The 17,918-nt window shown below is 37.3% G+C and overlaps 1 protein-coding gene across 3 annotated transcripts in view; it reads right to left on the reverse strand.

Moving 5' to 3' along the window:
- The window catches only part of PXDNL (peroxidasin like), a 502,908-nt gene that overhangs the window by 157,777 nt on the left and 327,213 nt on the right, over window positions 1-17,918 (reverse strand). The window lies entirely within an intron of this gene.

Consider the following 17,918-nt stretch of genomic DNA (forward strand, 5'->3'; position numbering starts at 1 on the left):
TTCAACTCATTAATTTTTTTAATTAATTTATTTATTTATTTATTTGAGAGAGAGCATGTGAGAGAGAGAAAGAGAAAGAGAGAGAGAGAGAGAAATAGAGCACAAGCAGAGGGAGGAGAAGAGGGAGAAGCAGACTCCCCACTGAGCGGGGAGCCCAACTCAGGTCTTGATCCCAGGACCCTGAGATCATGACCTGAGCCTAAGGCAGACACTTAACCAACGGAGCCATCCAGACACCCCTACTTATTAAAATTTTTAAAATGAAACTAGAATAATAAGACTGGAATCATAATAAGACACATTACAAGTGACCACATTCTTACACTTCAGGATAGAGGGAATGTTCCTGTCTAGAGAAGACAAAAAAATGACATATTTTATATAATGTGATGAATATTTGAAGTGAATTAATTATGCCTGAGGGTATATACAAAGTAATGTGTCTTGTTTTAATCCATTTAGAACTAGACCTTTTCAGTCCTTGGCAACCCCCTATGCAATCGATCCAGGGGATATTTCCAAAGCTGCCATCTCAGAAAGGCTTCTCTTGAAGTAACAAGCAGCACAACTGAAGACAGAAAGATTTCCCTTTCTCTCAGAAATTCTGTGATGAAATGGAGAAACATGCCTTCAAAGCAGAGGGCTGAGCAGAGCAAATCTTAGATCCACTGCTAAGGCTACATACTTCTCTACAAAAATTTAAATATCCACCTTGCACCTGACTTCTAAACACAGCTTTTTCAAAATCACTGAAATGAAACCAACAGTCACATCCAGCAGTCTATAGTGAACTGTCTGCAGAAAGCACCTCAAACACAAAATTCACAATGAGAAAGAACTGCCAAGTCTCACACTGAATTATGTCCAAACAGAAGAACACAATAATTGCACTTGACTTAGTCAACAGAAAGTTATTTGACTTAAAGTGAGGATACAAGAAGAGAAGCTTCATATTTTATATGCTTACATTAAATATATTTATGTACCCGGAATTAGAACACTTTTGAAAGAAAAAATAAAAACATTTTAAGGAAAAGAAACACCTCTACTACATTCATAGGCTCCTTTCTTATAAAATAATTATTACAGGATGAGCACTTCAGACATCAATGCAAAAGCATAATAATTATGTTAAAAAGGATGTAGTTGGAAGGGAATGATAATTTCAGACTGTGTTAGGTTGGATCCTGGAGGCAGTACTGCACCTTCCCACTCTCTGAAATTTGGCATCCTGGCTGATGGTCACAACATTCCTTCCAAGGTTTCCACTATTTATAAAAGCTACAACAATGACACTGTGTAAGACATAACTGCCTTAATGTTTGCATAAAACAACTTTGTTTTTATATTACACATACACACTCACACATACCACACACTGCCCTCTAAAAATCATTACTTCTGTAATTGGTCTAGCACACAGTGGAGGAGGTAGAGCCTGGAAGAGTTCAAGACAGAAGGGATGGGAATGGGGTATTCAGGGTAAGACCAAGTGTGGGAGGAAGGAAGGAAGAGAGAGGAGCTTCAGGGATCACACGAAAGAAAGATTTGGAAAGAGGCCAATTACAGGATTTTTCTTTCCAAGTGGAATGCATTGCATCATTGGAATTCCATGCTTACTAACATATAGTGCAAAAGATGACTATGAACAAATGCTGATTAGGGCTCCAAATTTAGCATGAACTAAATAATAATAACAGCAACACCAAACACTACTGTTCTGTGTACTTTACGTGCATTTAGTCATTTTTAATCCTCAAAACTATGCTGTGAGATGAGTTCTATGAATACCCCTATTATTTAAGTGGGAAAAATGTGTTATAGACAGGTTAAGGTACTTGCTCAATTTTGTGTAGCTTTGAATTGCCGGGATCAAGATTCAGTTTAGGCAGATGTTTGTTTTACTTATCACCTGAGTCCGCAGTCTGGTGACAAAGTGAGCGGCTGCACACAGATCAGCAGACAGGCAGAGCACACACAGATGATCTAGTAAGACCTGATCCAACAATGTCAGGAGCAAAGCCTTCCTCAGGTAGGGAAATGTCTGCTCCACGTGGAGAACTCAAGAGATGATCAGTAATAAATCCAACCTATGCATCGAGTGAAACCTGTGCTTACAGACACCACTGGAGGCTACTTCTCAGCATGCCTGGCAGCCAATCCCACTACATTAGTGCCTTCCTCTACTGAAAGATGTAGAGTCCTTAACTGAGGGAAAATATCACATTCCAGTTCCTGGAACAACCTAACAAGCCACAGGAAAAGAGGTCACAAGCCAAGGTCTGTCATTTAGCCACTTGAATGCCAAATTTCAGATTTTAGAAGTGAGTACTCTAGTTTATGAATTAGCTAAGCCCTTGTTTTCCCTCCTTCTTATCTTTTAAACTTCTTGTGAACAATTTCTTTATTAGAATTTTTACCGCATAAAAACTGGAGTTTAGCAGAAACACTTCCCATTGGCATTCTGAAGAACTTGCTCCAGTATACAGGTATGAGCAGAGCTTTCTGTTGAGAGTCAACTAAATCACTGAGTCAACTAAAATCAGGGCCAGAAGACAATCTAAGGGTTAAAATAACACACAATATTTTGTTCAATATCATAGCTACTGTGATGGTAAGGACTAATCTACAATTATATTTTTTGTCAATAGATTTTGTGATTTGTACTGCACGGTAACTAAAGAATTTTTAAAATATTGATTTTTACATTTAAATATTCTGTACTTTGCAATTTATGCTTAGTAATTCATAAGAAATATATAATCTTTTCAAACACGCACATACTGAGAACGTACTAATCACAGCCCTGTTTATTCTGCATTCGAGGAATGCTTCCCAAGAGCAAATCTCCCAAATTCTAGACTCATCCAGGGTGAAACTTCCAGGTCAAATACTTTCTACTGAACTTTAATCTAATATACTACATGGTAGCATAAGCAACTAGTATTTGAATTCACTACTAATAAATGTGAACAATGCACAAAAGTAGATTTTGTTCCTAACAGGGAAATAAGACAACCCAGAGAATTCTGTTTGATTGTAGCTTTTTTCTGTATGATTTGACAAATTTCCTAACAATGAAAAAAAATTTTTTACTTTAACCCAATTCAAAGCAGTATAATGTTTTGTGGGGCTGATTTGATTCATGCCATGGCTTTGGCCCAGTCAAATAAAGAGGGATTTAGGTTTGATTTTTTTACTCCCTTCTCAACTTGGTAACATAGCAAGTCTATCCTCTCCTGTAACCTTACTTTTACTGGGCTCTTGAAATTTCTGACATTTTCAGGTACCTATTGCTAGGTAGATAAATATGAATGATCACTTGAAAAGATTGGAATTCTGTTTTGAATCATTTCAAGACATTTAGACACAAATAAATCAGTAGCTATCTCTTCATATGTTGAAAGAAGAAAATTATCACCACTGTCATTTCATATTTAGTCAAAAAGAGCCTCCCTAGATGATTTCATCTACACCGATGGCTCCAATCATCTCTACCTAGAAGGCTTACAATTACATCTTCAGATGTACCTCTAAGACCTAGATTCATACATCTAGCTTCTTACATATCCTCTGGATGTCACAAAGGTATCTCAAACCCAGCAATGTCTGAGGCCCAGCTCATAATCTCCCTCCATCACACCTGCTTTCCTGTGCTGCTGCCTGTCTCAATGGAACCATTACATACCAATGTGTGAAGTCAGAAAACTAGCAGTAACTCTTCCTCCCTCACTCCCCATATGCTATCCAACTCCAAATTCTTTTGCCTTTACCTTCTAAATATCTCTTGAATTTATTCCATCCTCCTTTTCCCACTACCTCTGCACTGGACCAAGGCATGCCCTTAGGTACTGCAATATAGGAAGTATTAAAAACCCTTAAGTGTTTTCAATTTGTATAAGAACAAAGATAAAGTTCTCTACAAAGCCAAGTCCCTTCATGATCTTACCTGAAAAAGTTTTTCCAGCCTCCCCTTTTATCTTGCTTTCCTTTGCCACCTCAATCCCAGCACCCTTGCCTTCTCCCAGGCTCTTATATTTGCCATACTCTTGCCCACAGGGGTCTTCATGCAGTTGTCTTCTCAGCCTGATAACCTCCCCCTCCTCATTTTGCTTGAATTCCTACTTGGTGTTTAGATCTCAACTGTGTTATTTCCTTCAGGAAGCCTTTCCTGAGCTCCTTGTCAAATCCCCTATTAAGGCTTTCATTGCACTGCATAGTTGCAATTTTATACTAGTTTGAGTGGTTGTTCAAACTATATCTATCTTCCCTAACTAGACTCTTAAGTTCCATGAAGACAGAGACCATACTGGGTTTAAGTTCATTTCCAAATTCCCAATTTCCTAGCACAGGCTTAATGGCTAGATAGAGCACAACAAATTATGACATTAACCCTGACTTTTGTGAGATCTGTGATAATGTACGTTTAATTGCATTTCCTAAAACCTTATTAGGCGCAACAAACCTGAAGGACATCTAGCAAATTCCTGGGGCTTTCTGAATCAATCTCATTCCAAAGAGATGTTTTTACAATTACAGTTTTTTTTTTTTGTGAGCATGGACAACATATTTGACAGCTCTTACCTGAGTAAATATTGACTTACACAGCCAGCCCCAGGTATTAGCCCACCCAAATGAGGACAAAAATCTTCCCAAATTTTATAAAATGGGCAGAACAAGAACATGTGGCCAGAGAATGACAACAAAAATAATAGAGAAAGAATGGTTCTCAGGGAGAGAAGTTGCTGGTATTGATTTAGCTTTTAGTGTGAACTCACTGAGCCACATAAAAACAAATCCACTGTGCTCTACCATCACCTTGGCAACCCCACTCTAATGTAAGAGCAGAGATGGGAAGAAGAACACTATATTTATCTGTATCTAATTGCACAATCAAAAAAGAATATAAGTTCAGTGCACCCAACCCTTTTCATGTGTCTATGTAAAACATAAGCTAAGGAAATATGAATTGGGATGACTGAGGAGATGTTTAAAATAAGCTCTCAACAATCCAGCACATAAAACAGACCTCAGAGAAGGCAACACTGAGGTGACAGCTGACTTGGAGATCTACTGTGCCCTGCCTCCATATTCACCAAAGAATTTTTGCATGCTGGATGCACCACTGTGACTCCAACTTTCCATACAAATCAGATGAGATTAAAATATGCATTTTCTAGCTTCATTGCACAATAGCAAGTAGGAATGATCTGTTAGAACAATAAATTATTCATACAGTTTAGGAGTTAATTAAGCATTTGAATGGAGATCTTTATTTCAGAACACAGTAAATTATTTTAACTAATTTTAAAGGAAAAAATGACTGAATTACCATAATCCATTAGGTTCAAGAGAAAAGCTTTCTAGTATCTTATTTGCATGCTGTTCTGAAGTCAATAGTGTATTCTACCAAAATCTATTGTACAAAGGATTGTATTTATTCTTAAACAGTTAAAACCAGATAAAATTTATACTGTACAAGCTTGACTCCTCAAAAAGTTTTTCAATCATAAATTAGAATACTTATAGAAAAAGTCATGTTTCTAAAATAGTTTAGGTATAATCCAATTCCAGTCTTTATTTCTTTTCACCTGAACTAATAGCTATAGATAAATGGACCTTCCAAACCAAGCCTTTTCTTTTCAACCTATCATATTGAATTATCTGATAGCTATTACAGAAAAAAGTGTTGACTAAACTGGTCCCTTATTAGGATCCTTAATATCTCCCCCACTGTCTTCTGCTAGAATTCAAGGTTTCCCAAGATCTAGTGCCAACTTGTGACTTCCTTCATCTCTCACATGAGTCTAATCACCCTCTAACCAAATTTTTATTTTCCTATCTCTGAATCCCCCTTTCTTAAAACTAGTGTCTGTGTTTAAAATGTTTTCTCATCCATTTAGATGCAATTCAAATAGTATTTTCTCCAATAAGGACTTCATGTCAAAAGTAACTTTACTCCTCTGTGATCCTTTAACATATTAAAACATTAATAGGCTCTATTGAGTTCCTTTGTAGTGTAAGACAAGATCCTTGACCTTCTCAGAGATTTGAGTCTGGTTAGAGGTAAAAGATAAGAAATCAATAAGTATATAAGAAATCAATGAACCTTGAATTCTAGCAGAAGACATCTAATAGGCTGTGTATTATGATAATGTATGAAAGGAAAGCCATGAAACTATGAAGGATCTAAACCAGATTTAAAGGTAAAGAAAGGTTGTGCAGAAAATAGAATTCTTTAACTAATTTTTATGGACAAGCTGTACTTACCTAGATATAAAAGAAGAAAGGCAGTTTAGGAAGTGGAAAGACAAGTATATGTGAAGCACAGAGGCATAAAAGCACATGGCTCTTTTACAGAACAGAAGTAGTTGGACAGAGGCATCCATGCCTGCAGAAGTCAAGAAATTCAGCAAGGAAGTTTCAACTTGATCCTGAAAGTGATCAGGACATGTTACAAGATTTAAAGAAATGGAATTCTGTAATGAATTTTTTTTTTTATTTTAGAAACATTATTCTGGTAATGATGTGAACAAAAGATTGGAAGTTAACTAGAGAGAGATACGAGCTAGATCAGTGGTTTCCAACTTAGGGTGCTTTTGCCCACCCTGGGGGATATTTGGCAATCTGTGAAGATATTTTTGTTTGTCACAACTGGGGGTGGTGCTGCCATAGGCATCCAGTGGAAAGAGGCCAGGACTGTTGCTCCACATCCTACAACACAGGATAGCCCCCACAACATTACCTGGCCCTTCTTGTCAATAAATGCTGAGGTAGAGATTCAGAGATAGGGAAATACATATACATATACATATACTTATAATATACTTATACATATACTTATACATACAATTTTTACACTGTTATATTAATTTCAGGTATATAATATAGTGATAAAAGCCTGATTTCATTTTTAAGCAGAGAAGAGTGGTGGTGACTTTGGATGCTGTGTGGAGTACAGACTGAAAGACTGAAGAGTAGAAGAGCTACTCCAGAGGCCAGGAAAAACAAAATGGTAGGAAACAATTATAAGGGTGCCAGAGAAGAGGAGAGAACTAAAGTAAGTTAAGGAAGACCCTACAGAGGAGGGAAAGGATTGAATGGTACCAATGCACAATTGAAAGATGTCACTTTAAGCAGGAGGTGAGACAGTGACCCAGTGAAACAGGCTGGGAACAATTTATGACAGTCTCTTGGTAGCCAGGAGAGCGAGTGAGATGACTCTTAACTTTTGCCCTCAATTTTCCTCCTTAAGGTAAAAGGCAAAGGTAACTCTGAAATGCCAGAGAAATGTATGAAATAAAGACAGAGGAGCACATTTTGAATTGTCACTACAGCAAGCAAGATAAGTTCAGTACATTTGTATTGTCACTGCTAGAGCTGGTGTTGAAATTTGACTTTTCAACATTTGAGCCTCTTGGTGACTCCCTCCTCCTCAATATACTTTCCACACTGGTTTCCCTTCCGCTAAAGGGCTGCTACTTCTCAATCCCTTTGCTGTTTCCAGTCTTGTGACTGTGAATACTTTCTGTAGGCCAGTGACAACCGAGCTGCACAGCCAGGCCAGACTACTTTCTCATACTCCTGCCTTCAAGCCTGCTACCTACCTCATATGCTACCCTGGCTGTCCAGTAGACTTCTGGAACTTATGTGCAAATCTGCCATCCTGATTATCCCTCCATCATGCATTCCACCCACAGCCTCCTCCATCTCAGCTGATGGCCCTTTTTTCTAGTTGCTTAGGCCAAAAATCTTGAGAACATCATTGACTTCTTTCTTTCTCTAAATCCTACATCCAAGTGGTGACTTTCAATAGAAAGTGCACCCAGGTAAAACCTATACTACTACAAAGTATAGCAGAGGCATCACTGTCTCTGCCCTGGTTTATACCAAGGGCTTCCTGACACTCCCTGCTTATCCCTTCCTGGCCTAAGTCTGTTGTCAACAAGGAAGTCAGAAGAAGGCAGAAAATGCAGAAGTCACAGTAATCATTTTAAAACCTGTCAGATCAATCCTGCCACCTCTTTCTTCAACTCCCTGCAGTGTTCAGTCAGAACAAAAAGCAAATCACTCACAATACAAAGCAAATCCACTCTTTTGATCTGCAACATCCTGTGCTAACTTAGCCTGTCTCTTTGCTCTGGCCACATCAGCATTCAAGCTACCCCACTGACATTCCAGGCACACTCCTAGCTTATGGTGTTTGTAAGGGCTGCCCCTTTGCCTGCTCTGTGCCTCCCTCAGGCATACACAAGCCTATTTCCTTCCCGAGTTCAAGTCTTGACTCAAATGCACCTCCTCAATGAGGCCTCCTGTTTCAAATTACAGCCACCGCTAAGCCCCCTCTCTTCCCTGTTTTTGCTCATATACATAAGTATATTTTTAAATCTTTGCCATAGACCTACATAATTCTATACAATATATTATTTATTATTTTTATTGTTTGTCTCTCCCGATAGATTGTCTTCCCTGATAGATTTGTACTTATTTTAGGTAGTAATTAAAATGTTCAATGGTAGGGAATTGATATCAGTGTTGCAATTTAGTGGCACAATCTGGCCAAAGGTATTACAATGGAACAGAACAAGGGATGAACCTTGAGGCTTTCATGGTGGTGCAGAAATGAAGAAATGAGGGGCCTGGGATGAACTGGCAGCAAGTGTAATGTGATGCAGGGGACAACCCAAGAGAAAACCCACCAGCCACCATAGGCCTTATACAGGGACAGGGTGGTTCAATGGAAGACGGCAAGCTTTCAACATGGGATCCTCTACTCACCTCCTTACTTGCCCCTTACTCTTTGCCATTGGGAAAAAAGCACTCCCTTCTCTGCAAGATGGAGCTAATGATGCCTCATTTGAAGGTGGTTGAGGACTGCAGATCATACAAAAATCATCCAGCACTTTCCTGGCATGTGGCAGATGTCCATGGCATCTGATTAGAAGTAGAGGGCACAGGAGGCAGAGAAAATCCATAAGATTTAGAACGTTAGACAAGGGGTTGGCATAGGGACTTTTTGGCCAAGGCTTACACCCATACTCCTGTCCCTCATACAACATAGATGAGGATCAAGAGCCAATTGAGAAGCTGTTATTAGTGTGTACCAGCATTCTGTGGATCCCAATACAGAGTTTTTTTGAAAAACTGGAATGGACAACTTGGTTTAGTGCTGAGGCCAAAGCAGAGCTTTTTACTGCCTGCTTCCAAATTTAAATCATAGGATCCTCCTTCTCAAGTGTATTTTCAGATATCCCCAGGACTGGAGACCATGCCAAAGCCACTTAGCAATCAGATTGCTGGCCAGCTACACACAGGACAGAAAGATCATGGCTGGCCCAGCCATCACTGTGGGTCACCACAGAGTGACTCTGGTTCAGGAATATCAATCACCAACCCACTAAATTTGCTCCTCCCTTTTCTGTGGGAAGGCACAAAGGAAAGGGGAGAAATGCCTATAATGGAGATGCAACACTCCCTTGTTAAGGTTACAGTAAGCTTGAGAAGAAATGTTGGAGAAACATGAGAAGGGGAAAAAGTAGATGTTTTCTTCCCCAGCATACTGCATTTATTATATTTCTTCCAAGTTCTGAATGCTCTGTCGCTTACCCAAGTGACTTGCTAAAATACTTTAGACGAATTTAAACCCAAGGTAATAACAACAGGATCTCACATTTCCTTCATGCACCATAATTTTATGACATTGTCACAGTGGACAATATTCATTGGGTCAGATGGCTCCTTCTGAGATCACTTCCATAAAATCTCCTAAATGGGGTATTATGTACAATTTATACATCTACTAAAACTTTGAAAGTGGAAAAAGTACAGAGTATTTCAAATAAAAGCAACATAATGTAGAAATTCATAGTTCATGCTGTGAAGGAAAGAAAGCAACAAATTTAGATCCAGTAGAGGGAAGAAATATGCTGAAGAGAAGAGCAAAAACTAAATCACCTGACTGTGAAGACAAAAGTAAGAAATAAACTTGATATAATGTGTACCATGGGATTTCTAAGTAAGATGGAAGAAATCGCTGAAGACAGAAATCACTGGAAAGACCAAAATCAAAAAGGACGAAATATACCAATATGTGCCTATCTTGGCCATAAAGTGTAGATTTGTTTGTGAGAATAGTATGTAAAGAGGGAGATATGTGAGATAGGTTCTAAGGAGATAAAAGTCATCTTGGGAGGATGCATTCCTACATGACCTCACACAAGACCCACCTTTCCCTCAGCTTTCAGTTTTCACTCAAATGAACTCAATTTCATAGACACATTAGGAATCTGGGACTTGTTCAGAGTGGACTGTAGCTAGCAGGATGCTAAGGACGTGGATCCAAGAAGGAGATTAACAGGTGAAAAGTGAGATAAAAGAGAGATTAATACAGGCTAAAGTCTGAAGTGGGCTCTCAGCCAAGTTAGGCTATGTTCTTCAGAGCTATTCCTTGGCATGAAGTGTCAGGTTAGTTTAAAAAGACTGAAGATGGGAGACAGTGAGGAAAGCACAAGAGGCCAGCCTTTGACATGCCTTCTTCCTCAGTAGAAGTCACTTCAGAAGCTGAGCTGGGATGAACCTGAGGGCAAAGATGGAGGGTACACATCTGAGTAGCTGGGCAAAGAACCAGAAAATGATTCTTAGTTCTGTTGGGGAGAAAGAATTTACTCTACTTTTCAAGATCCTTCCAGCTGGACTAAGAATCAAATTGACATGAGACAGATTAAAAGAGAAAATCAAATTTAATAGTGTATGTACAGGGAATCCACACAGACATGGAAATTCCAAAGACAGTCAGGCAACATGATGGTTATATGGTAGGGGTCTGAGGCTACAAAGGGGAGAAAGACCATTAGCAAGAATGTAAAAGAAGGCATTTGAAAACTAAAGGTTGTTCTATTATATTGACATTTCTTAGGTAAAGAGGAATCTCTATCAATAGGTCTCTTCCTGGTACAAGCAGGCAATTGAGGGGTAGGTAAAGAGCTTTTTCTGAATCTGCTGGGTTTGGAATGCTTTTCACTCAAAATAATGTTCATGCCAAAGTGGCCCATCTTGGGGTGGCCTGCCCTTGGTCCTTATGCCTCACACAACAATATGACCTCACTGATTTCTTTTTATCACTAGAGACAAGCATGGCATTTGACTACTGTATCATTAACAAAACTTTTCCAAAAGAAACCAAATGAAACTATAATAAATGTTCCTCAAAAACCAATAGAAGTCTCTAGATGCAGTATACTTAAAAATTTACTATAAATGTATTTGTTCACAAACATTTGGGAGAACAACATTTTTATTTGTATGCATGTATGCCTGCTTCCTTTTATTTTAGATTGGCTTCAGAAGCTCAAATTCAGTTTTTAAATGTGTACATTATAAAAGTTAAAGTTAAGTTTGCTCCACAAGATTCTTGTCAACTCCAAAATTCCATAATTCTCTAAATGTTTTGGACTGGAACACACTCTTGGACCCATAAATCCAGTTTCCAGACATGGTTGATTGCCACCTGGGGATTTACACCTCAGAGAGAACTGGAAATGTCATTGACCAAAGCTTCTCATAAATGAATAGTGTTTTTTCTATGCCCATAGCTATGGTTTTATTCTATTTTTTTATTTCTGGATTTAAGCCATATACAGATTACAAAATGTTTGTCAACCATGAATAGACCAGTTTTTCTCACTGAGGAAGATTGTTGCTGTGAAATCTTGGGTATGTTAGCACTGCATTGAGAATACATTGTTTCTATCTTAGTTGGAAGCATAAGAAACAAATGAATAGTAAATAAGTTTTTAACATATAGAAGATAATAGGATAGGAAAAGATATGAAGAAAAAACCATGATAGTTGTATGAAATAGTTAATGAATAAAATTGCAAAGAAGACTCAATTGTTCAGTCAGCAAATGTGACATATTTCCAAATTATAACCTTGTTCCTTTCTTTTTAAGCCATTAATTTCATATTTAGTACAAAGTGTCAGAACTTTACATATGTAAGGAACATCACTGGATAAAGCTTTACAAATGCAAAAATTGAGACCCTATTAGGTAGATTTAATACTATGTTATGAAAATTCACATGACTTGGCCATTGAAACATTTATAACAGAATTATTTGTAATACACCAATCTTCTAGGTTGTACCTTCCAATAGTACAATCTAAATTATTTCTCATACATAGGATTGATAAAGGAAGATAACATAAATCAATTTGGGTTGCTAAACCTCCAAAGATGTAATAATTCAAACAAATGACATCATCTTAAATATGTCCATTGCCCACATACATTGTGTCACCCCAAGTTGAGCCCAGGCAACTGGGTAAGATCCTCCATGTCTCTGTGGAGAATCTGAGGATACAACAAGTACTGTCCTGGGAAAATGGAGAAAAATTACATACCCACACTGAAATCTTTTATTCCTAATGTGTAAAATGTTCCTTATTGCCTTTGAAATGTTTGCATTTGGGCTGACACCTCACTCAAGAGTATTTCTCAACTGTAGCTTCCATTTTAAAATCCTTTACCTTTGTGTTTGCTTTTGTCTGTTTCTCCACTCAAATATTGGTAGCATGAGACCAGGACTTTGTTTTTGTTCATTACTGTATTCCCCAGAGAAGCCCAGTATTGTAGATCTCAGACCAGTGTTTGGCATATGTTGAGTACTGTATTGGTAGAATGTCTGAATGTTCTTTCAGTTTCTTGGCAAATCTTCTCAGGACTAGGCCGAAATTGGATGTAGCTGATTTGTTGGGTTCTGATGGTGAAATCACTTCTGGAAACCACCTGTACCTCAGCCCCACCACCTTGTTTGTCTCCAGGCTTCCATCTTGCCTCAGGAGACCCCCCTACATAGCCTCCCATCTGGGCTCCCAGTCTTCAGTCTTCCTTGCTCCAATTCTTCCTCCACAGACCTAAGATAAAATTCACATACAATATTCTTCACAGCATGGCACTAACCCAGAGTTTCTTATTTATTTATTTTATGGTCAGTTAGCTACCGTATAGTATATCATTAGTTTTTGATGTAGTGTTCAATGATTCATTAGTTACATATAACACCCAGTGCTCATCACAACATGTGCCCAGAGTTTCTTAAGCTCAGTCTGCAGACAAATTCTTGAGGCTCTGCACTATGATGAGCTTGATAACACAACTCTTAGCTACATTTTCAGAATGGCCTCAGCCACTGTCCCATTCCCTCATTCCTGTTTACTGGACTTACCTACCAGACTAATCTCTCCCACAATTTTCCTCGTGTTACCACCTCATGTGAGATGCCTTGCTACTTTTCTACCTGGGAGACCCAGTTAAAATTTCATGATTATGATTTCTGTAAGTCTTTCCTCGCTATCCCAGGCATAATTTGTGCTTTTATTCAATCATTGCTATATATTCAAAACACATTTATTGGGCACTAGCTGAATGCCTGATATGAAGCTGGTAAGGTGATAATTCACAAATAAAGGAGCTATGCCTCCATCCTTTAGGGGCTTATGATCTGGTACTGAAAAATTAATGTGAAATTTAAAACTTAGTGAGGGGACTATCACTAGAGATATGGGATTATGGAACAACTGATGAGCAGTAGGGAAGCAGAGTCTAAAATGTCTGATTAGTATTTTGACAGGTAGTAGAAATTTGCATCTAGGTAAATAGATAGACATGGGGAAAAGGCCATTACAGGTAGGGTCCATCAATTCAGACTGCATTCAAGGAATCCCAGGCTGCAGATAAAGCCAGAGCATGGAGAAAAAGAGGATGAGATAAACAATGTTCTGCACACATACCAGTGATTCTGGAAAGCTGACTCAGAAATTAAATGCCCGGCATCAATGTTCTCATGACACATTCATTAAACATTTATCCAATTGCATTATAGATGTTTCATTAGATTTTTATCTTCCACGTCCATGGCTAAAATCCTTGGGAGTCATGAGGAAAATGTCAATCTTTACCTTTATTTTGTTTCTCTTTAACACAGCGTTTAGATATAGTACATCCCTCTTCCCACAGGAGAAAAAAGTATGCTTTGGGTATAATCTGTGATTTCTGGCACATAACCTAAACTCCCTGAGATCTAATGTCCTTATTTGTCACAAGTGAAAATAACAATATTTTGGAGGTTTGATGAGGGTGAATAAAACATTATTATAAACACATAGTATATACTGACACTGAACAATTGTGACTATCTCAATATCATATTTTTATTAGTTCCTCCTTCTTTCCTTTCTTCAAATTTTATGAAATTTTAAAGTGCTCACCTGGTTCAAGTTTTCACATTAATAAAAGATATATAATAGTTTTGGGATTTTTTTTATTTTTTAAATTTTATTTTATTATGTTATGTTAATCACCATACATTACATAATTAGTTTTTGATGTAGTGTTCCATGATTCATTGTTTGGGTATAACACTCAGAAAACTATAAAATACTCATGAAAGAAATTGAGGAAGACACAAAGAAATGGAAAACGTTCCATACTCATGGATTGGAAGAACAAACATTGTGAAGATGTCAATGCTACCTAGAGCAATCTACACATTCAATGCAATCCCTATCAAAATACCATCCACTTTTTTCAAAGAAATGGAACAAATAATCCTAAAATTTGTATGGCACCAGGAAAGACCCCAAATAGCCAGAGGACTGTTGAAAAAGAAAAGCAAAGCTGGTGGCATCACAATTCCGTACTTCAAGCTCTATTACAAAGCTGTAATCATCAAGACAGTGTGGTACTGGCACAAAAGCAGACACATAGATCAATGGAACAGAATAGAGAGCCCAGAAATTGACCCTCAAGTCTATGGTCAGAAAAGAATGTCCAGTGGAAAAAAGACAGTCTCTTCAACAAATGGTGTTGGGAAAATTGGACAGCCACATGCAGAAGAATGAAACTGGACCATTTCTTTACACCACACACAAAACTAGACTCAAAATGGATGAAAGACCTCAATGTGATACAGGAGTCCATCAACATCCTAAAGGAGAACACAGGCAGCAACCTCTTCGACCTCAGCCACAGCAACTTCTTCCTAGAAACATCGCCAAAGGCAAGGGAAGCAAGGACCAAAATGAACTATTGGGTCTTCATCAAGATAAAAAGCTTTTGCACAGCAAAGGAAACAGTCAAAAAAACCAAAAGACAACCAACAGAATGGGAGAAGTATTTGCAAATGACATATCAGATAAAGGGCTAGTATCCAAAACCTATAAAGAACTTATAATAGTTTTTGAAACCCTCTCAGTAATTTTTAAAAACACTTGTATGTAAAATTTCAATCTAGAATCATCACTGAGGAAAAATAAGATGTAGTCTTTTCAACAATAAAATAATTGAAAGGATAAAGATTCAGCTTTGAGTAGGTTTTCCTTATGTTTCTGACTCAAAAAAAAGATATTATTACAGCTTTCTCTGAAACAAAATTATGCAATTCTAGAAAGCAAATTTTATATTTATGAAAATCCTTCTGAGATGAATAACAGCATCACTCAATTCAAATCAAAGAATCAAGTCATATTTCTCTATTCAATTCATATAAAACATGCGAAGTGTATAGTTCTGATTGTGAAATACTGCATAGCCATTTTTGATTAGAAATGTAAATTCAACTCCAGAAAGAAGTTGATTTTCACTTGGCCCATTGAGCAGATAAGCTGCTATTTAAATCTGAGTCTCCGTGAGAATGTTGGCTTTGGCAGACATAAATTACAGTCTTTCCAAGAATATACTTTCATTTATATTTCTCCTTTAAGGTAAAAGGATTGATAGAAAATCCACTATGATAAATAATTTTAAAATTTTTATGGTTCTTCATTTCACTTTAAATTGACATTCGATCCCTGTATATTTCTATGTAAAATTAGTTTTAAAATATTAGCATTCCTTAGAGTGTACCCTATTATTCTCATTTGCCAGAATGAGATGAGAAATTATATAACTAGCCATAAGTCATACAATCATCTCTATTCTTGTTATTGGCTATATTCTAAGTCACTCTTTGGTAGTAGCATGCTGCCAGGGCTCCTTTAACTGTTTTATGACACTAGAAATAGATTAAGCTGTATAAATTATGTATTAAATAAACACTCAGTGCCCTAAAAGAGTTAAAGTGCCTCTAAGGCCCTACTTCAATAGCAAAGTCCACAAAGAAAAGAATTAGAAGCTATCAAAGCCATAGAGATTGATACTGTTAGGTCTTATTTATCATTTATTCTGATTATCAAAAGTTCTAATTATTTGGTTTTCATTTTGTTTTAGCATATTCTGTCTTCTTCCTTCTTTGAAGAAAAAAATATAAAAGTAAATAGAACAGTATCAATCATTTCAATTCAATGTAACCTTTCATTACTAATTTTCATCCCTGGTTGAACATTGTAACTGCCAGAACTTTTTTTTTAAACATGGATATGAAGCACCCACTCAGAGATTCTGATTTAATTGGCATGAGTGAGGCACAGTCATTGTTATTTTTCACAGTCATTGTTATTTTCCAGATTATTCTTTTTTTAATTGTATTTTATTATGTTATGTTAGTCACCATACAATACATCATTAGTTTTTGATGTAGTGTTCATGATTCATTGTTTTCATATAACACCCAGTGCTCCATGCAGTACGTGCCCTCTTTAATACCCATCACTGGGCTAACCCATTCCCCCACACCCTCCCCTCTAAAACCTTCAGTTTGTTTCTCAGAGTCCATAGTCTCTCATGGTTCATCTCCCCCTCTGATGTCCCCCCCTTCATTTTTCCCTTCCTTCTCCTAATGTCCTCCATGTTATTCCTTATGTTCCACAAATAAGTGAAACCATATGATCATTGACTTTCTCTGCTTGACTTATTTCACTTCGCATTATCTCCTCCAATCCCATCCATGTTGATGTAAAAGTTGGGTATTCATCCTTTCTGATGGTTGAGTAATATTCCATTGTATATATGGACCACATCTTCTTTATCCATTCATCTGTTGAAGGGCATGTCAGCTCTTTCCACAGTTTGGCTATTGCTGCTATGAACATTGGGGTGCATATGGCCCTTCTTTTCGCTACATCTGTGTCTTTGGGGTAAATACCCAGTAGTGTAATTGCTGGGTCATAGGGTAACTCTATTTTTAATTTTCTGAGGCACCTCCACACTGTTTTCCAAAGTGGCTGTACCAACTTGCACTCCCACCACCAGTGTAAGTGGTTTTGATTTGAATCTCCCCGATGGCTAATGATGATGAACATTTTTTCATGTGTGTTAGCCATTTGTATGTCTTCTTTGGAGAAGTGTCTGTTCATGTCTTCTGCCCATTTTTTGACTTGATTATTTGTTTTTTGGGTGTTGAGTTTGAGAAGTTCTTTATAGATCTTGGATACCTTATAAGAAGCTAGATGAAGAACAATTGATGTGCAGCAATAGAATATGACCCTATGTTATAGCTGCAATTTGCTGAAATATATGAAGCCAATTTTAATTATATAATGTACAAAGTGTTTTATTGTAAATAAGCTTAAAACCAATGGTGTGCTGATAATATATATCTAATATTGTTAAGGGACTCTTAAACAGTTAATAAAACCCTTTTCTAGCCATTTTAGATAGATTTAACTATGTCTTATTCATGTTTTCTAAGACTTGGCCTGGCTTCTTCGCCAGAGCAGGAGATTTGCTATTTCTGAAATGCTAGTGCAAAATAAAATTCATCATAATCTCTCTGTAGGACATATCAAAGATGAGTGATAGTATTATATGTATAAATGCTCTTTATATGTTTTATCCACAGACAGTTTTATATGAACTTGTTCTATTTCCCAACTGATGACAAGCTTTTAACTAGCTTCAGAGAAAAAACTGAGATTAATTGCAGTCTAGTACATTTTAACTGTTGCTTCCAGTTTACAAAGATCAGCATCTGATCAATAAT

The sequence above is a fragment of the Callorhinus ursinus genome, unplaced genomic scaffold (genome assembly GCF_003265705.2).
Source record: "Callorhinus ursinus isolate GAN/ISIS: 27379988/994484 unplaced genomic scaffold, GSC_fseal_2.0 scaffold5, whole genome shotgun sequence".
NCBI lineage: Eukaryota > Metazoa > Chordata > Mammalia > Carnivora > Otariidae > Callorhinus > Callorhinus ursinus.